The 24,742-nt window shown below is 38.6% G+C and overlaps 1 protein-coding gene and 1 long non-coding RNA gene across 3 annotated transcripts in view; one reads left to right on the top strand and one right to left on the bottom strand.

The window, feature by feature from the left end:
• Positions 1-24,742, top strand: part of LOC124883489 (ubiquitin-associated and SH3 domain-containing protein B-like) — a 54,684-nt gene that overhangs the window by 2,563 nt on the left and 27,379 nt on the right. The window lies entirely within an intron of this gene.
• Positions 14,680-17,168, bottom strand: LOC124883492. Its single transcript, XR_007042218.1, has 3 exons — positions 17,014-17,168; positions 16,546-16,581; positions 14,680-15,262 (listed from the first exon to the last, which is right to left on the bottom strand). It is a non-coding gene; the product is annotated as an uncharacterized LOC124883492 (long non-coding RNA).

The raw sequence follows: 24,742 nt of genomic DNA, 5'->3' as shown, positions 1-24,742 counted from the left end.
TGGCAAGCCTAAGTCACCCTGACGGTGGTATCGGCTCCTTCTGAGTGAATGAATGAATGTGGAAGCTGAAGTTAGAGGTTGTGTCGGAGGTGAAACGAGATGTTCAATGGCGCCACGAAATGAATGTCAGTCTACTGGCTTTCTTCTGAAGCACAGAAACACATATATTAGGATTTATATACTTTTCACTGGGACAGTATATGACAAAAATACCTCAGGGAACCCATTAGTGATGCCTGTTGAAAGGGTTAAGACTTCCTGAGTTTATGGCTGCACAGTTTTAGGAATGAGGTTAATCATTTGTGCAGAGCTTCAGCTTTCAGTGATGTGCAAGATCACCATTAACAAAACCACATTAACATATTTTTCTGCTTTAAAGGTCACAAAGTAAATCAGTTGGAAAGTCTGACTGAAAAGCAGCCCGTTAGCAAATGTGCTCACCTTTAAAGCACCATGAGATTAAAGTCCCTATTTAATAAAATCCTGGTTCTGTTTAAGCACACCAGCTGAAGAAAATCCCCACTCATATATCCAAGAGAAAATATCTGTTGTTTGGGTTGTACTTAACCTGTACAATTGTCTGAAGGAAAAGTTAACAAGGCTAGAGCGCATTAAGCTGCGACATCTCAGTTGTACGAGGGACATGTACATAATAAATGAATCCAACGAACGTGAAATACAGTTCCGCTGTCCTAGAAGGATTTTTCTGACATTTGGCCATTTGCATTCTTTTGATAGAGCCCCAGTTTACAGACAGGTTAGAAAGAATAAAAATCATCTTATTATACAAAGGTTTAAATCAGGAGAAAGGTTTTATACATAGCATGGCACAATGAATGCCATCAGTGATTGTAGAAAATATGGGATATTACAAAAACTGGACAGATCTCCAAACTGGATGAAAAGACGAGACTGAAACTTGTCTGAGAGGCCAACAGCAACACTGATGGAGCTGAAGGAATTTCCTACACCTACTGGTTGCGTCTACATGTGACAATCTCTTGTGTTTTCCATATGTCTTGACTATAGAGTAAGGTTACGAGAGAGAATTATGTTCTTCCAACATCCAGGTCTGGCTTAAACAAAACAAAACCTTGTTGGAAAGTGTGTTCTGGTCTGATTAAATAAACTGATCTTTTGGGCCATAATTCCAAATTGTATGTCTGCACATTAATGAAAAAACACCATATCCATTGTGAAACTCAGTGGTGGCAGCATCATGCTGTGCAGTTAAATTTCTTCAAATAAAACTGGGATTTCTGTGACGATGGATTCAGTTTGAAATAGTTTCAAATACCAGAGTTATGGCCCTAACTGCTCAGGTGTCTGCTAGAAAGCTGAAGATGAAAAGAGATTCTTCTTCACTATTGGTCAAAACATTCATCCGGAAAGGTCTTAACAAAGAAAACTGAACACAGAAATGCAATCAAATGTCTCTTTCTTCCTTTCTGCGGATTTGTTGGTTTTTAAGTTAAATTCTAAAGAATAAATGTCACATTTTCAAAAGGTAGCATGTACTTTTGAGAGCCATGCATTCAGGGGTCTGTGTAATAGGCTGAACGAGACACAGACACACACACACACACACACACACACACAGCAGTCATCAAGTTCCTGCCTTCGAGGGGAAATGTCGGGTCTCTTCTCTGCATAAGTACCTCTCAGCTGACTGCTGTGTTAGCTACCCATAGAGGATGCATTGCGATCAGTTCATGCCTGTCATGTAAAAAACAGCATTGCTAATAGCAAACTTCTTTAATTAGGTTAAAGCTCCTTCTGAATGTGCTTGTGTGAATGCATTTGTGCACAACACTTACAACTGTGCCTATTATAGGGTGGAATATTTCCAAACATCAATGGTTAAGTTCAGATTTTCAGGCTCTTGGGTTTTATTTTCTTTCTCCTGTTTTTATTTTATCGACGCCATGCAGTGAAGTAGAACGTGAGGAAAATGAGGTGGTTTGGTATTAGGCCCGTCATTGTGACTGTCCCATATAAGCAACACTTCTGCTTTCAGCTTTAAATCCCAGTTTGCCACCTCAACACGAAGCAACACAACCGAAGCATTTCAGCATTTAAAGTCAGCACAAAAAGCTTGACATGGCAAGTGTGAAAGGCAAATGTTACTATGAACCATACCCAGAAATCTACCATCTTTGTACTGGAATGTTTTAAGTTATTTATTCTTTAAGTTGTGTTCGAAGAAAAGCTGATGCACCTAGAGATGATGAGGTGAGGTTATAACTTTAAATCAATACTTTAAATCAATTTGGCCTTTTGTTGTATTGTATTTAGGATACAACAAAAGGCCAAATTGCAATAACAAGATGGCATTTTTCAGGGATGTATAATAGTGTAAAAAAAATTTTTATTCAGATAGTAATTCAAACAAAAATAAATAAAAACACTAAATCAGTGCAATTATATAAAATGCTTAATCTTCACAGCAGTAAGCATTTTAACAGCTGAAAGCTGTGTAGCAGTCTGCAGGTCTATCATAGGATAATCTGAATAGTAAACAAATAAATAAATAAACTGTGCATCCAGCAGGTCACAGCCACAAAGAATCATTGGTGAAAGCATGTACTTGTCCTCAATATCTAGAGACAAAACTTCTCTTTCTACCATTCATTCAGCCAACATTGGAAGTCCTCTGACCTCTCCCACCCAGACATATGTTCCACATTGTGTGTGGTTTGCTGAATGGACACAGACGATGATGAGAGGCCCCCGGGCAGGTCTGCACTAGCCCATCACAGACTCCCTGAGGGAAGCCACAACCTCTTTTATATCAGCACCTCACCGCCAGGCTTTGACGCGACGCCTCTTCTATCTGTCTGCCTGTTTGTGGCCCTCCATTTACGGCATGAGGACCCTTACCCATTAAATGTCCTGACCATGTTCAGCTCTTCCTTTTGCTGCTCTAAAATTCTCAGACATCTACCTGCTACTGATCATGAGGCTATTTTTGGTCTGTAGAACAAGAAACATTTGAATGGTAGAGGTTGTTAACTTAACCTTACAAGAACATGCTATTATTTTTATCATGCAAACAAATACAAATTAATAGCTATCAGAATCTTGTGCACCGCCTTTGTAAAGCTTTGATATCCGCATACAAATAAAACAAAACAAATGCTATTTTTTTTCCTGCCGTGAGTGGTCCATACTTCTTTATAATGGGAGCAGAGGCGACGTCACACTGTGTGTGTAAGCAGTTGTTGGAAAGCAAAGATAAGTTAATTATGGCTATTAGCTTCTTATATTAGCGATTATTACAGCAAGCATTACTAAAACAGCAGGCTTCATGTGTATTCCAAGAAAATGTAGATCCTTACCTTAACTCTGAGATTTCCCAAAGCTTACCATCATTTCCAAATCCAGCATCTTCCATTAGAGACAGAGGCTGAAACTTTAAAATGACAAAATGATGAAACTTTGATGCTATTCATTCAGCCTTCCCATTTTCTGTTGAAAGTCTTGCTCTCTCTCTCTCTCGCTGTCAGTATCACCTACAGGCATGCTTCTTTTAAATAGTTACTTCCACCTCCTGCTTCCTCTGATACTTAAATTGCTAACTTTATTGGGTTCTTCACAGTTATCACACTGAAAAATGTTGTCAGCTAGACCTGGTAGCTCTTAACTATGATGTATTCACTGATCAGAAAAAAATCAGCTTTTCCAGTGTTCATCCAAGTGATCATCAGGCTGGACTAACTAAGCTGAAAACTGGCCAATTCCAGTAAGCAGACAATTTTCCAGGGTATTTCTGAAAGGAAATTACAACGGCAAACAACAGAAAAGAAGTTCTGCTTAGCCTTTCCATCATCCTGAAACCAGGAAACGTCTGCGAGTCGGCTGCATACACTCTTTAGAATAAATCACTTGACAACAGAATTGATTTTTTTCCATATCATCCCTCTTCCCGGAGAGCAAAGGCTTCCAGGAAGTCACAAGGTGCGTCTCGTTTCCGTGGTAAATGTCAGCCATGTGCATGTCAGCCAACTCTTAATGTAATGATCAATTATACATGAAGCAGAGTCACGCTTGTTGTTTTAATAGCTGTGTAAATGTCTGTCTGCAGGCACTGGACAGCTGGAGAGACTGGATAAGGGTACAAAGTATTTTTTCAGAATCAGCTGTCGTGGTGTGTGTGAATCCTTGTGTTATAGAGCTGGGGTCTGACACATGCACTGGCGTTTCTAATATAAAGATCGTGCGTATGTGTTTTGCTCATGTAGAGTTCTTAATATAGGGTCTTAGTTTGTTTGAGGTCTTCACCTTTCTTGGGGGGGGGACAAAGCAGCAGCGGCTAATATTCTTCGAAACAGTAACACATAGGGGCAGGAAGTGGAAGAAATTCAATCAAGAAGATTAAAAAATATATGTAGAACCAGTTAAACTGTGTGTTTCTGAATACCCTGAATCCTATAAAATGCCACCACTTTTAAGCAGTCAATCAGTCTTTTTCTACCACTTACTCCATAGTGGGTCGTGGGGGAAGCTGGTTCCTATCTCCAGCAGTCTACGGGCAAGAGGCAGGGTACACCCTGGACAGGTCACCAATCCATCGCAGGGCAACACAAAGACACACAGGACAAACAACCATGCACACACTCATTCACACCTGAGGGCTATTTTGAGAAACCAATTTTGGAGGAAGCAGGAGTACCCAGAGAGAACCCACACATGCATGGGGAGAACATGCAAACTCCATGCAGAAAGACCCGTGGCTGGTAGTTGAACCCAGGAACTTCTTGCTGCAAGGCAACAGTGCTACCAACTGCGCCACCGCGCAGCCCCAAATTGTAAATTGGGAAATCATAATTTTTTTAAAACATCAAGGAGTAATAGTTGGTTTTTTTTCTTGCTTCTTTTTTCAAAATCATTGGCGGATTAGTAGAACCCATAATAATACTAATAATTATTATTATAATTATAATAAAAAGCGTTGTCTTAGAGTGATGGGCTGTGCTCTTTCGCCACAACTCTTTGCGTTTTTCACAACTGTAGATATTTCTAAACATCAAAATCTGTCTTATCTTATTAGCAAGGGAAGTGGTAGGAGCTCTCTTGAGCAGTATGTGGGGGAGGGGAATCACAGGATTATTCCATCTCCCATCTAGGTAGGGACTCTTGCACTTTCTGTAGTAATGGGTTGAAACTTTTAGCAGTTTTGATACCAGAAGAAGTGAAAAGCTAACTAACCTAAATCATTAATAATTAAAAAATATAAAATAACGGGAACAGTGAGAGTCAGGGGACCCACATTTCTTCAGAGGATGGCAGGGGAGGGGAAAGAAAAGCTCAGAGAGCAGCCATAAAATATTCAGTGTGAGATTTCGCTCCTGCAGATAAATCATTTTACAGATTACGAATGTGCATCCTTTATAAATGTGGAGGGTGCTGTACCTCAGTGTGAAGTGAGTTAGTCATTTTAAAGCTGGTTGAAATTTAAGCTGAACATTTTCATTCAATATAAAAGACAATTGAAAAGTGATGCTAACACTAACTTGCTAGCACTAACATTAGCATGCTATTAGCTTCTTTTCCCTTCAAATGTGAAAACTGCATTTATTATTTTCTCAGTTTTTCTTGGGCTGATGTTAAAATGGCTTTCATCTCAAACATTTAAACAACAAAACCAGAAGAAATCTGTAAGGGTGCAAATACCTTCCCACAGTACTGTGATGTAAACCACCTCCAGTGTTGACATTTTCACATACATACTCATCTCTGAATTGTTTTTTCTAATGCTACCACTCATACCTATATTTCATTGCCGTTAATGACTAATATCCATTAACTTTATGTAGTGAATGTTGATACAGATATAGTGCTCTGACCCTCGAGCCGTGCATCTTTTTTAAAGTCATTTTTGTCTCCTCATTTAAACAAATACTCTGCTGAGTTTCCATCAATTTACATCATATTTTAGAACAAAATTAAGCAAACAGAATACAGTAAAATATTATTCATTATGTGCTGTGTCTCTTCTGGCATGGAAAGTTTTGATAATTATCTCGTACATGATCCCATCAGATACGACTGACTGAACACATTTGCTCATTGTATTCAGAAAATACCTTAATGCTGTTTGTTGGCAAAAAAAACAATATCTTATTCTTTGATGCACATCTTCCAGCCTCATCTGGAGGACGGCCTGGACCTTCTATGACGACCTTAAAATGTGTTTTAGTGACATTAGAGCTGCTAGACATCAACCTGCTTTATATTAAATCAACATGCATCTGTTGTCAGTTCATCTTTGAGTTGTAAGAAACAGACAGTCACTTCCTTTGTAGATTATGTTGAATGTATTTTTATACCAGTTGCTGCCCAAACTGTCACGCACAAACTAATGTCTTGCTCTGGATCTGCTGTACAATCAAACACATCAAGAGGTCATAAACTCAGATATTTAACTGCACTCTGCTAGCAAATGTTCCTTTTCTATGACACAGCTGGGAACACACTAAACAGATTTTCTGTATAGGTCAGCTCAGGAGTTGCATATTTGCTGATTTGAAGGAGAAAGAGGAAAATGTCGACATTCAGAATGTTGACCCTGTTTCATGTGAAGGAGCTGCATATAGCAGGGCCCCCACTATTGGAATTCAGACGTGGAGTGGAGTTGCTATCTCATGAATTATTGAATCATTTACTTATTTTTCTAGCTGGTTGCCTTTGAAGTGCATATAATTAGCTTTATGCATTTCTAGTTGTATTCAGCCTGGTCCTACCTTCATGAGAAAAATTTTACAATTTTATCAATGCATTTTATATATTGCCATTATATGGCTGCTTTAATAGGGAGCATCTTAATGTCAAACAAATGTCATTAGTCTCCTTCCTGAAATAGGAGAGGACCATCACTGTCTGTGCGTAGCTGCCATCATTTACTGGTGCAATTCAACATGGGGATGGTATCTTGGTTCATTTGAAGCTCCGTCCGGAGGCAGGGAAACGGACTGCACTATCAGATTATAGGCCCATTGTCTCTATTCAAATATCTTACCATGGCTGGAGGAAATGTAAGGTAGTCTCACTGCCTGTGGAGTAGGTCGATTTGCATCTCACACAAATGTCATATATCAGAAAGAAAGAACCTCTACATGCAGATTCGCTCAAAGCTATAATTTATTTGACCAATGTGGAGGATAGGGCAATACAGACACACAGGACAAACAACCATGCACACACTCATTCACACCTAAGGGCAATGTAGAGAGACCAATTAACTTAACAGTCATGCTTTTGGACTGTGGAAGGAAGCCGGAGTACCCCAAGAGAACCCATGCATGCACAGGGGGAACATGCAAGCTCCATGCAGAAAGACCCCCGGCAGAGAATCAAACCCAGGACCTTCTTGCTGCAAGGCAACCGTACCACCAACTGCACCCCTGTGCAGCCCATTATTATAACAGTAATAATCAATATGCTTTATCAGATTTAGAAATGATTCTTGCCTTTTTATATTAAAGCAGTTAGATAATGTTTGTATTTTATATTCGAGTTTTTATCTGTAGTTTGTATTCATTCGATTTTGTGTAAATATTATATAATGCTTATGGTTGTTATCCCAGGCCTATGCCTACTACAGTGTCAATATCTGTTGTTCTGGTGTTTTTAAAGCCTGGCACTTGTTTCGTTGTTTTGGGTTCTGTTGCTTCCAGTTGGTGAAGTGTTGAACAAAAGTTGCTATACCTGAAAAATGTTTCAGAATGATCCTGTTTAGAACATTTATTATAAGTTTGCTTTTTTGAGGTAAATCTCACATGTTTTTTTCTCGCAGTGAGGAAAAACAATTCAATTCAGTTTTATTGATATAGCGACAATTCACAACACGTCATCTCAAGGCACTTTATAAGTCAATTCAATCTAATCATCCAGATTTCAAGTCAGGTTCATACATTCCAATTAATCCTAACTCTCAAACAGTGCAGTCAGATTCAGTTCATTATTCAAATTGGTTAAAAAAGTTTTTCTATCTATGGAAACCCAGCAGCATTCACTCACTCCTCTTGGATGAACCTATAGTGACAGTGGATAGTCGCTTGTATTGACTTTGCAGCAATCCCTCATACATGTAGCGACAGTCGAGAGGAAAACTCCCTTTTAACAGGAAGAAACCTCTAGCAGAACCATCTGCCATGACCGACTGGGGGTTTGAGAGAACCGAGCAGCAACGCAAAAATAACACAGAGGCACTAATTCAGTAGTACAGTCTATAGGAAAGAAAAGTAAAATGTTAATAATTATAGCTCCTTTAGTGGCTTCATCTAGGAGAGACAGACAGCTAAGCAGATGAACTCTGAGCCAGTTTTCAAGTCTAGAGTGTGAAAGAGATCACATACAGTTAGTCATAGTAAAAGCTCAGCCAGTAGCTGTGTCTAGGTGAGAGAAAGGGTTAAACACTGAAAGACAGGGACAAGTGTATCATTGGTAGAGGGTGAGCACTAAGTTGTTGGCAGCAGCAGCTCAGCCGTTGTCCCTCTCCAGGAAGGTTCCACAGCTAAACACAGAGCCAGGTTGGATGTAGCTTCTAGAAACAGAGACAGAACATAGAGTAAAAAGCAGAAATAACAGCAAATAATGCAAAATTAAAGAGTAGTATGAGAATGTAGCAGAATGAGTGAAAGTGGTCATTATGTCCTCCTGCAGCCTAAGCCTATAGCAGCATAACTACAGAGGTAGCTCAGAATAACCTCAGCTATTCTAACTATAAGCTTTATCAAAAAGGAAAGTTTTAAGCCTAGCCTTAAAAGTAGACAGGGTGTCTGCCTCACGGACTAAAACTGGGAGCTGGTTCCACAGGAGAGGAGCCTGATAACTAAAGGATCTGCCTCCCATTCTACTTCTAGAGACTCTAGGAACCACCAGTAAACCTGCAGTCTGAGAACAAAGTGCTCTGTTAGGAACATATGGACCAATCAGATCTCTGATGTATGATGGAGCTAGATCATTAAGGGCTTTATATGTGAGGAGGAGAATTTTAAATTCTATTCTGGATTTAACAGGGAGCCAATGAAGGGAAGTATGATCTCTCTTTTTAATTTTGATCAGAACTCTTGCTGCAGCTTTTTGGATCAACTGAAGGCTTTTAACTGCATTTTGTGGACATCCTGATAGTAAAGAATTACAATAGTCCAGCCTTGAAGTAACTAATTGGACTTGATGTTTAAATCCACACTACTTGTCTCAAAAGTGAAAGGGTTTGGACACCAAGCAGCTCAGGATGATTATATAACTATAAATGGAATTGTAATAATAAGAATCTTTGCTCCGTGGCACTCCTGTGTGTCACCATAACCAACCAGTTGTGCATTGCTTTGTTGGGGAGTGCTTCACTTTTTGCCTGTAATGTTTTGTAAAAATTGGACTTGTATGTTTTTAAACTGATTTAAACTGAATTCAGACACCTAAATATGTGCTCTTAGGAACAGAAACATACTTTTTTATGGGTTTATATTAGTTTGCTGTTTACAGTCATATTCAATAAATCTGAATGTTCTAGAAACATTCATTTATTTCAGTAACAAATTTAACTAAATCTAACACATGACATAGATTAATTACACAGACTGATAATTCCAAAGCTTTATTTCTGTTAATTCTGATGATTTTCTGCTTACAGCTAATGAATACACGACATGTAATATTAGACTATTATATCAGACCAATAAAAAATATTTTAATACAGAAATATTGGTTTAACGAAAGTATGTGTATTACCTGCTTAAAGGTTATTTTCAAAAGGTACTTTTAAACTGACAAACAAGCCTCATCAGAACACATATTCAAATGTATTATTCCTTTGAGGATTTTACTTTGAGGTGCATTATTGGTAAATCTCTTATCGGAGGAGATCTGGTTTCATTCAAATGAAGTGAGTAAAACACTGAGGAGGCAGGGCAGAAATTATTCATAATCTTGTCTTTTGTGTAGTCGGGTAATTAGGGCTTTTCACTGTTTTCTATTCTGGAGTTGTTTTCCTTCAATAAAATAGTTTTTATAATCAAGTTTTTGAAACCCCATTTAGGAAGCCAAAAAATTTAATTCCTCTTGTTATTGTTTTTTTATGTCATTGCCTAAATTAATTCCAGTTTCATTTGCATGAAATTCAGTTTGGTTCACGAGGCCCGGAGCTGCTGGGGTTGTCCCACTGAATGAGACATGTTCAGAAGTCATTCAGTGGACTACCATAAGGTTACCCCCAGACAGTGGGACAGAACGGTTCACACCAGGACTGAGGCGTGTTACACAACCAGCTTTAGGTTTCCCTCCAGCTGATAGGTGACAAATAACACAACCGTCATCACTATATCAGAAGCTAAACCGCTCAGGTTTCAGAGCTCTTTAAACAGCAGCAGAATCTCACTATCTGTCATCCTCGTGTGTGAATGAGTCATTGTGATCTTGAATAATCAAGGTTATAAGATACATTACATTGTTACATTTAGAAAGGAAAATCATTTGTAAACATTCTTTCCACGTTCTATTGATTCTTATGTTGGAATGAATGCTAAAAGTTAAAAACGGTACATTCCTATTTCTGGTTTTGCTGAGAGGTTTTGTTTTGTGGGTCTGCCTACAGGGTAAGCTGCTGTTCCATTTTTATCTGGAGAAATGTTAAGCCTGAAAGCAAAATAATCAGAATCATGTCACCATACCATCCCAAAATATTACGGCTATGCTGTCAATGAAGGATTGCTCTACGTTTTGTGTAAGAAAGACACTAGGGCTGTGGCATGATATCAGGAAACGTGTAGTTATAGTTTTGCGAAACATTGCAATGACAATATTAATTACAAATAACCCACATTTTCCTAGATCCTTCCCTTCTTTTCCAATACAATGTTTCCACCCCCTCTCTGTGAGCTTTAGCATCTCAGCCACTAAAAATATACATCAGCTGGCCAAAAATATTATGAGAGCAGGAATGCAAGGCAGTAGAAACATATTCTGTCCAATATTGCATCCAAGCAGAACTTTGAGGTTGTGAAATTCCTCATAGTGTAAAAGCAAGGATGATTGTTATTCAGAATATTGTGCAACTCTAGAAGAAACCGCTACTTTCTAAGTGCCTGACTTTTGAAAGAAGTACCGTATTATTTTTTTAAATTTATGGGTTGAAGAAAGAAATTAAGTCCTAAACTTTTTTTTTTTTTTACAAACAAAAGGTCACTTTTTTAAAGTTATATTGTTCTATGAATGACATGATGCTGTTTGTAAAGTTAGGCTGTATTCATATCTTATAATACCTATAAGCCTTCCTAAAATAAGGGTCTGCTTAGAAACAACCCTTAGGATGCTGTATTAATACTAGGAATTTAAGGCATTTCAAGATTTACAAATGATTGTAATCTTAAAATGTTTAAAATGTTGATTAAAGATGTAACACACAATTGTTTTTCTTTCATGTCTGTGTAGCAAAGGCTCTTCACACTATCCATTCAGCTATGCGCTTTTGCTTTGTTTTTCTTCTGGTGCAATTTTCCACATTTGTTATTTCTATTGCAAGAAACTACCTGATGTTGAATGTGATCACATATTGGAGTTGTAGTATCTGCAGTACTCTCTTAAACAGTAGATGTTGCTATGTAGAAAGTAATATCTCCACAAAGCATGAAAAGCATCCGAAGAACAGTCAAAGAGAAGGTACAGCCTTCATACTAGAATAGAAACAGTGCACAAGTTTAACTTATTAGTTCACACCAAACATAAAATTTACATACATTTTTATAAATATTGTAAAGCAATATCGTCAATGTTTTTGGATATCATATACAAACAGTATTACCCGATTACTACTTATTCTATGTAGCTGAAAGAATGTCTATGGAAGAACACAGATAGTGGGAAATTAACTTCATTTTCACAGGATAACAGCAGCAGCCATCCAGTTCTTCTATGAAAATCAATATTAGTCCTCACAACACCATATGTCAGACCGTGCCTTGAAGCCTCCGCCTGGATATCAACTCTGACACATTTTCAATTCAATTCAGTTCAAAAATACTTTATTAATCCCAAAGGAATTATATTATGCAGGTTTCTTCAAAGAGCCATTGTAGATTCTGATGGCTGTGGGCAGGAAGGATCCCCAGTTGCGGTCTGTCTTACAGCAAATCTAAAGAAGCCTCTGACTGAAGGCTTCTTTAGATTTCTTCTTGTTGTATGTCTCAAGAAGAAGATGTTCAGGTTCTCCATAATGTTCTTAATTTTATGATCCCCAGAGGCTCCAGAGAAGTTCCCAGAACAGAGCCAGCTTTCTTTATTAGCTTGTTGAGCTTTTTTAAGTCCCTGGCTCTACCACAACAGATGATGAAATCACACTCTCCACACTAGACTTATAGAAGATATGCAGTATCTTGCTGCATATCTTCACCGAAGGACCTAAGCTTCCTCAAAAAGTACATTATGCTCTGTCCCTTCTTGCAGATGGCTTAACAGTTGCATCTCCACTCCAGTCTGTTGTTCAGGTGAACACCAAGGTATTTATTTTCCTTCACTACCTCCACTTCCATGACAGAAATAGTGTTTGACCTATCCCTGTTTCTCTTAAAATCTCCAATCATCTCCTTTGTTTTATTCTCGTTTAAGATGAGATGATTTTTTTCCACACCATGCCACAAAGCGGTCCACCAGCTCCCTGTACTCAGCTTCTTGTCCATCTCTGATATCATCCACGACTGAAGAATCATGAGCGTATTTCTGCTGATGACTTGATGTCTTTAAGAATGTGTTTAGTTTATTGGCTTTGTCCAGACATCCATCTGTCCGATCGTTCCTCTGCTTGAAGCCTGTGATCTTCTTTATCCCTGACCACACATCTCTGATGGAGCTTGCTCTTCAGCTTCTTCTCTCCTTGCTGTCTCTTATCTTGATTTGAAGATACTTCTGTATACTTCTCAATAAATTACTGACACCCTCTCTGAAGACTCAATTTTTCTTGTTAAGCAGGTTCTTCTGGTCACTGGTGATCTAGGGTTTGTTACTGAGGAAGCATCTCAATGTTCTGGTCGGGATACTGTTATGCACACAGAAGTTTATATAGTCAGTCACACACTTAGTCATGGCATTAATGTCCTCTCCATGTGGCTGGCACAGTGTGTCCCAGTCTGTAGCCTCAAAGCAACCTTGCAGGGCTTCTTCAGCTTCCTGTGACCATTTTCTCACAGTTCTCTTGATGACAGGTTGCCTCTGAACAAGGGGCTTATATTTCGAGCAGAGAAAAACAAGATTGTGATCTAATTTGCCGAGAGGAGGTCTTGATTTAAAGATGTATGGGTCCTTGACATTTGCATTAAACAAATCCAATGTTTTGTTTTCTCTGGTAGAGCAGCTGACAAACTGTTGAAACGTTGGAAGTGTAGCAGAGAGTGAAGCATGGTTAAAATCACCAGATATTGCGAAAAACGCTTTGGGATGTTGTGTCTGTAGTTTAGTAACAACTGAGCTGATGTCATGACATGCAGTGTCGGCAACAGCCGATGGTGGAACGTAAACGGTTGCCAAAATAACACAGGTAAACTCTCTGGGTAAATAACAAAAGCTTACTACTAACAGTTCAGTATCAGGACTGCAGAGACACCACTTCACATTAACATGTCCTGGATTACACCATCTGTTATTCACAAACACTGCCAATCCACCTCTTTTGCCTTTGCTGCTATTCTCTGTCTGCTGGTATGGTCAGAAAGCCTGACAGAGAGACGCTGGAGTCAGGGATATGATCCTGCAGCCATGTCTCAGTGAAACACATAACACTGGATTCCCAGTACTCTGGCTGGGTCATTTGTAGGGCTTGGAGTTTATCCAACTTGTTTCCCAACAATCACACATTGCCTATCATAATCGATGGAAGGGATGGGTTGAACTTCCTTCTCTCTCTTATTTTTCTTTCTGCTCTGCATCATAAACCATGCAGCTGCCAGCTGGGCAGAGAGTGGAGTTCTTCTGCATTATGAGTGTAAATGTTTATAAAACACAGCTGTACAGCAAGCATACTTTTCAACCTTTCCTCACTAAAGGTAGTTTTGACTTACTCAAAAGTAATATCCTGCAAAACTCCGATTAAGAAAAAGAAAATTAGAGACTTTTATAAACAGCTTCAGTGAGACCTTTGAACACTAACTCATAGCTCACTGTGCAATCTAGTCAAATCACACTCGTGTCCCACATCTGTATCAACTAAGCAACCATCTTTCTGTATCATGTTCCCTCTGGTATGTCTTCTTCATCTGACAGGTTAGTAAACTTCACCAACATGTTGTCCTAGACTTGGAATTAAACTGTTACTAATTTTAATGGTTAGACACCAGGGTGAAATTTTCAAGATAATAATAACCAAGAAAACCACATTCAGTTACCTTGCTATTAAAGACTCTAACTCAAGCAACTACCAACATTGTAGCTGAAGGACTTCTACTCAGCATGTTGGACACAACAATAAGACAAGACTGCATGGTAGTTTGATCAGTCTTCTTTGTTTGAACTGTCAATACAGCAGATAAACAATAAAAGCTTTCAGAAAAGTATAGTGCATTTAACTTGAAACAGCATATTTTAAAGCTTACATAATAATAATAATAAAACTAAGCTGGTAATAATATGTTTTCTATATTTTCAACTACATTGAACAAAAGTGTGATAATATTGAGAACTCACTTTTTTTCGGCTGTTATCTCTTATATATACAAGTACACAAAACTAATCTGTCAGCACAGTTGCTGTTTATATTTTGTATGTTGTAAAAGGCCGGGTTACAGGATTGAAGGACGGGAAAATAAAGTGGATTCGATGTGGCATTTAATCTAATCCCTAATTTGATGTAGACTAAGTTTGTGTGTGTGTGTGTGTGTGTGTGTGTGTGTGTGTGTGTGTGTGTGTGTGTGTGTGTGTGTGTGTGTTTATTCACATGTTTCTGTCTGTAGGTGGCTCTGCATTAATCTGCTGGCACTTGTTTGCCACCCTGTGCTTGTGCTCATGCATCGTCCTCTGTCAGGGGCTTTTCCGTGTCTGTCTCTGTGTTTCAGTGTGTGTTCAGCGACGACTGGGCCATCTGTCCCAGTAGTGACTTTGCCAAAACAGTGACTGGAGCAACTCCAGCAGCCGCCGTTTTCCACCTCCCGCCGTCTGCCGTTCACATTGGCTTCAGTGAGACACGGCAGGAAGTTGCTGCTCCGTCCTGGACCCGCTTCCCCTCCTCTCACCCATCCACAGAACTCCAGTAATCCTACCAGATGACTGCATTGAACTGAGTGGGGATGCAAACAAATTTGATGAGACATTTAATTACATTCCTGGTTGAGTGCGCACATTAACTTATCCGTGTTAGTGAGCATATATAGTTCTTGTGGAATGTACACATTGCTCACAATTCATGAACTGATTCAGTCATGATGCACTTAATGCTTCTATTGAATCGATGTTATGTTGTGCTTGTTCTCACAGCAAAACTGAGTGAAAAAAGCTGAGCTAAAAACCTGCCGTATCTCACCCCTAACAGTACCGCAATGAAAACCTATGTTCATAATGCAGAGTGGAGCCTACAGTCAGCAATGCACATTTTATCCACTCTTAAGTTACTTGTTTATATTGACCAAGTAAAACCATCAGGCAATGCAGAGTATTATCCAGTTGAAGAAGTCCACATGGACATGTTTATCCACTTCTGCTGCTTAATCTAGGTTTTTAGAAAAAAAGGCCATATGGAAGCTACATTTTCATTCTCAGTGGGAAGATGTCCATTGAAACTTTTTACAGAAAGTTGGTTTAAAATAATTTGATGTAACATTGTCTTTTAAAAGCTCTTTTTGGTTTAAACCTTGAATGTACCTAGAAATCACCAGAATTGGACAATGTTCAGTTTAATCGCTGACCTGCCAGTCATAACCCAAAAGTCACATTTTGTTTTTGCACCATGCTTAAGCCCTACCAGGTGTTGTAATAACAACAATCTTTTATGTGGGTACCTTGACTGAGGAAGACTAAAAGCTAGCTATGTTTAACATCTGTAAAAACAAAGTCCGAGGAAGTACAGAGATGTAAGATTCTAACTACTACTACTATTCAACTACCAAGAAGGTTGAATGGTTCTATTGTCTTGAGCTGTCTATTGAGGAGCATGCTGGATTTGGAAATGCTGGCAGTGTTTTGATCTCACAGTTCAAGTAAGGTTCCATGTTCCCAAGGGAATACACATGGAAACTGCTGTTTATTAAAGCTAGCTGCGCTAAGTGCTAATATACAATGCTAATGAGGGTTTATACGATGAACTTTGTAATCATTATGTCTTGGTTTTAAAATAGTAAAAAGCTGTTTTACTGTTCTTTTACACACATTGTGACTTCGCAGGAATGGAAATGAAAATATTTTAACTTGCAAGTAGCTGTCACATCTAGAAAATTATCCAGACTGGCTATCAGTCAAAACAGTGCGAGAAGATTACCAATCATAGAGGAAACATCCTTGAACCTTTACCAGCCCCAAAGACTACAAGAGTGGATCATTTCCTTAAGCTTCAAGACACCTCCTTACCTTCTTAGCCTGGCATCCGGCCACATGTACTGGACTCTGTGAAAGCCACAAAAAATATTGTATCACAACCATCATTGGGTGCAATATCGCAAATACAAAGGACAACTTGGATGCAATATTTAGTAGGATATAATATTTTGAATGTAATGCGTTCACAGTTTGCATATCTGTTTGGCCGGTTGAATGAACTCTGACTTTTCTTCATGTCCACACAAGGTGTATTTCCTTGGTGGCAGAGATTATAAGGCTCATGGAGAAAGGTGGGGGCATTATGTAATAGTAAAGAAAGAAAGAGTTTCCCAGACATGAGTATTAATCATGATTGATATTGTTATCACAATTTTGCAGCACTATGTTCTAGTGACTGGTATCAAACAGTGAGATTTCAGTAATTATGGTTTACATGGTAGTATGTTCTGCGGTGAAGTTAGTATCTGCACTCCCAGGATGGCTATCATGTCCACCTACCATGGGGACGAGACAGGTCCAACCCTGTCAGTGTGGCCATGCAAACATCAGTTCTGGCTTTATGACCCAAATGGTGGGGAAAGTGGGGAGGGCGGCCAGGGATCTGAGGAGATTAGACTAATGACAGCACAGAAACAAGAAATAACCAGGAGAACAATGAACAAGTAAATAGAGATAACTATAGAAAATAAAGAGAAAACCTAAAATACAGAACTCAGACTAAAGTAAATAACAAAATACATGACATCATGACAAGTCTATATTTTTGTTTTGGTAGAAATCAAACCTAGTTTATGTTTATGAACAGAAATGAATCCCTTAAAGATGAAATATTTCTTTTGCTTTAAGGTAACATTGAAAAGATCATTGCAATCAATCAATGCAAGCTCTCCCCTGGAAACACTTGTGGTATTTTGTAATCAGTGTCGCTTCAAAGTAAAGTAGAGGTTTTGGTTTCTTTTTATGTTAGCACAACAACAAATCAAACTTGAAGAGACAACGTTGTAATGAGTCGGTTAAAAAGTGATCCACAGGACCAGATGTGGCCCAAATCTTTAACATTGGATTCTTTTCTTTAACATCGCTGATGCCTCTGCACCGAATGTTGGATTTTGTATAAGTTATTTGCATCTTATTCCATGTGTGTTGTACAGCTGCAGTTAGACCTGTTGTTATTTACTAAGTCATAAATAATCCTAGGTAAACAACATGTTCAGTTGATGGGATTATGGCTCAGTCTTTTACAGTGATGCATCAATGTCAATGAGAATTAACTTATATGGCACATTAAAAGCAACAGAAGTTAACCAAATTGCTTTAGCAAATCAGTATCAAAAATAAAACAAAAGAGGCAACGAACAAATAAAGTGGATCAAATACCACCAAGAACTATCAGATTTATTTGGGTCTCATATTTGCTACAGTCAAATGCCAAGGAGAAAAGATGGGTTTTCAGCATAGATTTAAAAGATTAAACACTGTCAGTGGTTTGGATATGAGAGGGTAAACTCTTCCACTGGTTTGGAGCAGCCACCGCAAAGGTGCGCTCACCTTTACGTTTTAATTTGGATCATGGATCATGTATTACAAGCTAGTTGGTTGACCAGTGAGATTTCTGTGGAGTGTAGATGTTGATAAGATCACAGGAATATGACGGTGCTAGAACGATTAAGAAATGTTCTTGCTACTACATATTCTGCAATTGACTAGAATATGTATCACCAAGTGCAATGCAAAGCATCAGATGCACACCACCGCTGGACTCTAGAACAGTGGAGAAATGCTCCCTGTAGTGGTGAATCATTCCTCTCTGTCTGGCAATCCAGAAGAGGAGTCTGGGTTTGGTGGTAGCCAGTGAAAAACCCATCTGTTAGGTCAATGACATGGTTAAAATTCAAAAGGATAAATACACGACTATTGTCGTGTAAAAATAAATGCAGTATATGTGCATTATTTAAGTAAACTGACATGTCCCAAACCATTGGCTACTGTTGAAGCTGTCCAGTCAGATCAATCAAGACTAAGAGAAATAGCCTTTAAAGTCAAATGTCTACCTAAAGATACCAGCTACCCAGAGTCTTCCCCCCTTAGCACTGTTTTATTAAAGTACATAACTTACAATGTCTACTCAAAGACTAGATCTGATCTATCAGCAGCTTCAATTCTCAGGTCCCAGTGTATATAAGTTTGGTTTTGTCTTGCTGGAGACTCCCTGGAACAATCTACAGTAACACAGGAAAAAGAGGATTAGTTCTATTATTGTGAGGGAGGATGTTTGTATCCCCACCCGCCACACAGCACAATGATGGCCCAATATAGCAACAAAGACTCAGAGGACAAACGCACACTTTGCCAATAGAGCCAGAGCTGATGAAGCTGCCTGAGAGCTGCCTTGTCTAACCACAAATTTACTGCACACTATGAAAGCACAGTGAACAGCAACCACTCACTGCCGCTGTGAACGGCTGTGCTGTGGCCTGAATGCAGAGATGTTGTGTAACCAGCTAGTTGGACTATCTTTGTAGTTTAGAGGCTAGACAATGTGATGGATAAGAAAGATAAATTAATCTTTAAATAATGTAGTTCCTCTTGGCCAGGGTTACAGCGAGAACTTAGTAAGGTTTCTGTATTTTGCAGAAAAGATTAACTGCAATGACCTAATGTTATATAATCAAGACATAATAGTGCACAGGCGCTCTGTGCACTAAGTAAGATTCACTCATGTCGACATGCTGATTGCTTGAAGGGAAAAGTGGAAAAAAAACAAAAACATGACTAACATTGCAGGTAAAAGTAACTTAGAAGAAGAAAATAAGGAGTGTCACGTGGCTCAGTGGTAGTGTTTACACTGTATTTAAAGGCTATTGTACTCTGCACCGCTGTCCCAGGTTCAACTCTGGGCCTCAGGCGATTTACTATGAATAAAGCTATTGATGAATACAGGCCAACTTAATTAACTTAACAATGTTCTTGTTCAGGACTATCATTGGCTTACAGATAATTGCTATCTGCCCATTTAGTAATTCAGTTCAATTCAGTTCAATTCAATTAAAAATACTTTATTAACCCCAAAGAAAAAATTAATTGATCCTTTTTTTTAAATAAAATAAAAAGCTGCCATAGACCACCACTGGCTTGGACAGCCCAGTTGGCTTCTTGAATTGGACCAAGGCCTCATCAAGTTAGCTGGACCAAGGCCTCATCAAGTTAGCTCAGCTAATTTAGATTTCTTTCAGTAAAAGCAAGACAAAATCATTTTATTTCTGAGCACTTGTCAAAATTATCAAATTTGGACATTTTCAATACTAGAAAAATGAATTATTCAAAGATACTCATTTGTGTCGTAATCAATATAAATTGACCCATTGACATTGGACCAAATCATCTGACTTCTTACGGCAGCAGCGTTGCAATAACAGAGACACTCAGCTCCTCCCTTCCCTGCTGCCTCACCTGACAAAAACAATAAGCTGCTGCTGGACATTTTAGGGTGTATTCACACCTGCCCTGTATGAAATATTTTTCTGAAGAAGGGCTAAATTGTCCCCTACTTATTGGTTTTGCCCAAATAAAAGAAGGTTAAATATTGTCATATTGTAATTAATCATATTTATTTTTTTATTTAAGTTTTATAAACGGCTGTAGACAATTATTGGAAACAAATAAAAAGCTTCAGGCTGACACATTAAAGTAATTCTGATTTATTTTATTCACTTCATTCAAACTGTTTAATTTAGAATCTGATCTTTGGACAAGTAATGACTGATGTCCTGATTCATGATGATGATCAACAGAGCTGCTGCTCCCCCACTCGAGGTCCTCCAGCCAAATTAAGTTGGTTTTGGAATTTAACCAGGAACACTGGACTAGAGGGAAACCCTCTGCAGGACCTGGACATTGTTGCTCAGGTTACTGTATATATTTCCTCTGGCTAGGACTGTTTCCAGACTGAGCTGGAGAATGCAGAGCCTGCTGTGGCCTAACGTTGGTAAAGTGGACATTGGACGAATCAATGTTAGAATCAAGTTGAGATTCATGTCCTCTTGACAATATGGTTGCTGTGGCTGCATCTAACCTACAGTTGCATGGTATTGGTTTTAACTCATGCTGGAAGACAACTGCTGGGAAACATGAAGTAGTAGAAAAAAACGAGTAATTTACACATTTGATCAGGTCTTTGAATAATATCGAAGCAATAAATTCTCATGCTGAGTCGTGTTCTCTCCCGAAACCTTTCCCAACTAATATTATTCCTTTAGTTTGTTATCTTCCCTTCTCTGTGGACACGATTGTGACCTGCTTAGGAATCCCTCCCTGTTCGCATAAGCATACGCCTGCTTTCTGCTTTATGTACAGATCTGCTCTGTGTGTGTGTGTGTGTGTGTGTGTGTGTGTATGTGTGTATGTGTGTGTGTGTGTGTGTGTGTGTATGCATTGTGACATTTGTAAACAGGAAGTGTGAGAGGATGCATGCAACGAGAGGACACAGACCAATTGGATTTCCCACAGTGACAGAACTGCTCAGCTGAATGAGGCTTACCACATGTGGGTGGTGTCTGTGTTTGTGTGTGTCACTTCTAACATGGGTGGGCTGCACTGTGGTGTGCGCTTAATTTTCCTGCCATTCGTCTGTTTGATCAGACATCTATGAGAACTCAACAGAAGGCCCAGCTCTTACGTAAAATATGAGCTCTGGGGATTGATTGCACTGTGCAGGTCATGTGGTAGAGCAACTGCTGGTATCAGGTGCGATTTCAATATTAGTTGGAAACAGATGAACAAATTGTAATTATCAGACAATAAAGGGAGGAGCCGAGAGCACCGAGGATTAGCTGACGTTCCACACAGTCCAGACAGGTGGCTGCTGCAACTGCGAGTAGTTTCAGTCATCACTATCATTAATGATGAATAGTTTACTTCCTCTGTGTCAACTTAGACTTAGACTAAATGTTCATTAGTTTGATGAGGCCAACTTGTAATTAAATCTACCACAGTAACTAAAGTTTATACATGCTTTACACTGGTAGAATGTTCTGTTTGGTTCTGACGCCTGCAGCTCCACTCCTTAAACTGATGATGATGTCAGTTTTACTGATGAATGTCTTAACTGGAGATTCAATGATTAGAGGTTGGTGGCCAATTCCCGATCTCCAGTTTCCTTAAAGCTTTGACCTGCTGATACAGATTTGAGGAGATTCAGATTTTTCTGTAAGAACTCAAAAACGTTCAAAATTATTTGTTTCCAGCCTTGCTGTGGTGAACGATTATTAATTAGGAGCAGAGATGACATCACACCGTGGGTGTGTGGGTGTATGGGTGTGTGTGTGTGTGTGTCAGTGTGTGAAAGCAGTCGCTGTAAAAGAAAAAATAATTTGGAGCTCACATTTTAAACTGTTTTCAGCCTCTTATATTAGCAAATAGCACAATTATTATGGTTAGCTTTAGCAATTATTACCCTAAGAAAATCTAGACCTTTACTTTAGCTCTGAACTTTCCAAAAAGCAGCCAAAACTTCCAACGGGAGACAAAGGTTAAAGGCTTAAAAGAACAAAACAGAACAACTTGGCTGTAAAACGTCCAGCATTCCTGGTATCTACTGAAGTCATCTTTGGATGAGTTGATATCCTCTGGCAGACAGCTACTGTTCCTACCAAATTGTTGGGTATGAAACTCTGAAAGCTGCTAAAGTATAACGAAAAAAGGCCCCCACCATAGTCTAGCTCTCTGTTATACCAGACTGAATAAACAGCTGACCTCACTCTGTAGAAATGATACTTTTCTTTTAAATAGTTGAGCTTCTATTCTTCCACTGACTTTATATTTAAATACCTCAATGATACTGAAAACAGCTAACTTTAAGCTACCTTCCTGCATCAACTACTTCCACACTGAAGAGTTATGGTTTTTGTTACCTTGTTGCACAAACCATGATATGGCAGCTGGATCATTTCACCCTGCTGTCACATCACGCTTTGTGATTTTGATTGTTTTGAAATTGACTTTATCAGGTACAAAATTTAATCATCTGCCATGAGACATATACTGACCATGCATCAATTTGGACCCACCATGGGACTGTTTGGTTAACAATGAATACTAAAAGTAATTTTCAATAATCTGCTCATAGTTACTGTGGGGAAATGATATTATGACTCCAACAAATATCTACCAGCAGGAGGTCACACATAGTTATGTTGGATTGACCAGAGGTCATGTTCTGTCATATTTCATAACAGTAATCTGGCCCAAATGGGGGTCAGATCTGCAATCAATGGAAATAGGTTGTTATATAAACTCTAATACAGAAAATAACATGCAATTAAAATTAATTATACTTATAATCTGACTTAATCTGAATTAATTGACAAATGGTGAAGAGTAGCTGTACTGGTTAAGTATGGTGTGTTAACAGTTTAAAAAAAGGGATTTTTGAGTTTCGGACCAGCCGATCAACGGTCAGGGCTGGTCATGCTGAAAATGAATTCATATGCAGATTTTTTCTACACATACACATATTTTAGTTTAATTAGTTTAGTTTAGTTTAATTTATTTAATTTATTTTTACACATCTTGGTTTGAAACATAGATCTCTAGAATTAGTTGCTCCTATTAATTTACAAGCTCCAAATCCCGTTGACTAATTTGATCCCACCTAAGCAACTGCTGCTAGAACAGAGCACTGACAAGTGTTGCAAGCAGAAGTGTCATCGAGGCCCACAGCCCAATTTGGTGTTAACCCATCAGCTTGCTTCACTGTGCAGTTGATCTTTGCTACAGTGTGGATCTCTGTATCTTGCAACATTTTGTCTGCTTTGTGCTTTCATTGGAACAATCAGTAGGGACAGATGCAGTGTATCAGGCCAGCTGTATATCTTTTTAGAAGAATATTCAGCCTCCACACACTTAAGCAAGGCAAGTACATCAGAAAGATTTAGATCAGACCCTGCTGTATGTTTGAACATTAACATATGCGATTGCCGGGAACCATTTCCTACTCTGCAGTTTTGTTTTCAATGAAGGTTTTAATGTTTTCTGTTTAAAGAAAAAGTCATAAATATCAGCAGTTCTCATCAAAGCAGCAATCTATTTGTCTCTTTAGCGTCTTATTCACATACTTTAAAATAAAATTGCATCTTTCAAATATTATATATAGACATTTAAAATGGGGTCAAAGATAATGCCACACATTAACCACAAATGTTCTTTTTCCTGTTTTCTTTCTTTTAATTTACAATTATTCAACTCCCCGAGCCCTTTCTTCCTCATTCAAAGTTTCAGTTCTTTGGGGCGAATACTGAACTTCTCAAAGCTGTTTGTGGAGTTACTCAAGGCTCAGTTCTCATGTGCCTCACATTTACCAGCCCCCCTCAACCCTCCATCATTCTGAACATTAAACCTTTGTGTACTCTGTAAGAGGTGCCCTCAGTAGATGCCTGTTCAAAGCTGTTTGGTAGTTGATTAGTTAACAGAAGCAGTACTTTGTGTCCCATGTAGACACTGTTTTCTCAGAAGCATAGTGGCACATCTGTTTCACAGAGCGGCAAAAATTGGTGGAAAAAAGCTCGTTGGTGTGGAAAAATAAATGAATAACGAGATTAGTCTAAATGTAAAGTGGGCCAGGTTTTTGATCCAAAAAGCAGTGAGATCATTTTCTCATTAAAATGACTAATTTTCCCCCATGATCACAACAAAGCCCCACTTCCTTGTGGTTTTATGTTCAATAACTTTAACATTTAATTCTAGATATAACAGTTATTTATGCTCAAACTGCCTTAAAATCTGATTTATTTATTTCACTGTATTTACTTCTGTATGTAAAGCAGACAAAATACAAACACAATTATTCACAGTTCTTCTGCATAGTTCAAAAATACATTTAAACTGTGAGTGCAATAATGTAAACTGATTTTCTCCAGAAAATATGTTGCCCCACTATGAAAAATTGGTTATTTTAGGTAGAGGTGGAGAATCGACCTCCTTCTGATGCAGATCTATAAAAAAATCAGCTGGGGTCAGCTGAAAGATCTCCACCCCACAGAAAGACAAAGTTGTTCCTCCTTCAGGCAGTTGCTTTCAGGCCAAATGTGGGATCCTCAAAGAGAATTCCAAAAATCAGATCTAAGGTAAAAAAAAAAAAGGAAAAAACAAATTGGTCAAATAAAATAGAAATTTATGGAGCAGAATCAACCTTTGGCTTTACTGATTTTTTACTTTTAGGCCACAGAAAAAC

Source organism: Girardinichthys multiradiatus, chromosome 18 (genome assembly GCF_021462225.1).
Source record: "Girardinichthys multiradiatus isolate DD_20200921_A chromosome 18, DD_fGirMul_XY1, whole genome shotgun sequence".
In the NCBI taxonomy this organism is placed as follows: Eukaryota; Metazoa; Chordata; class Actinopteri; order Cyprinodontiformes; family Goodeidae; genus Girardinichthys; species Girardinichthys multiradiatus.
This window is presented reverse-complemented; position numbering and strand designations above follow the sequence as displayed.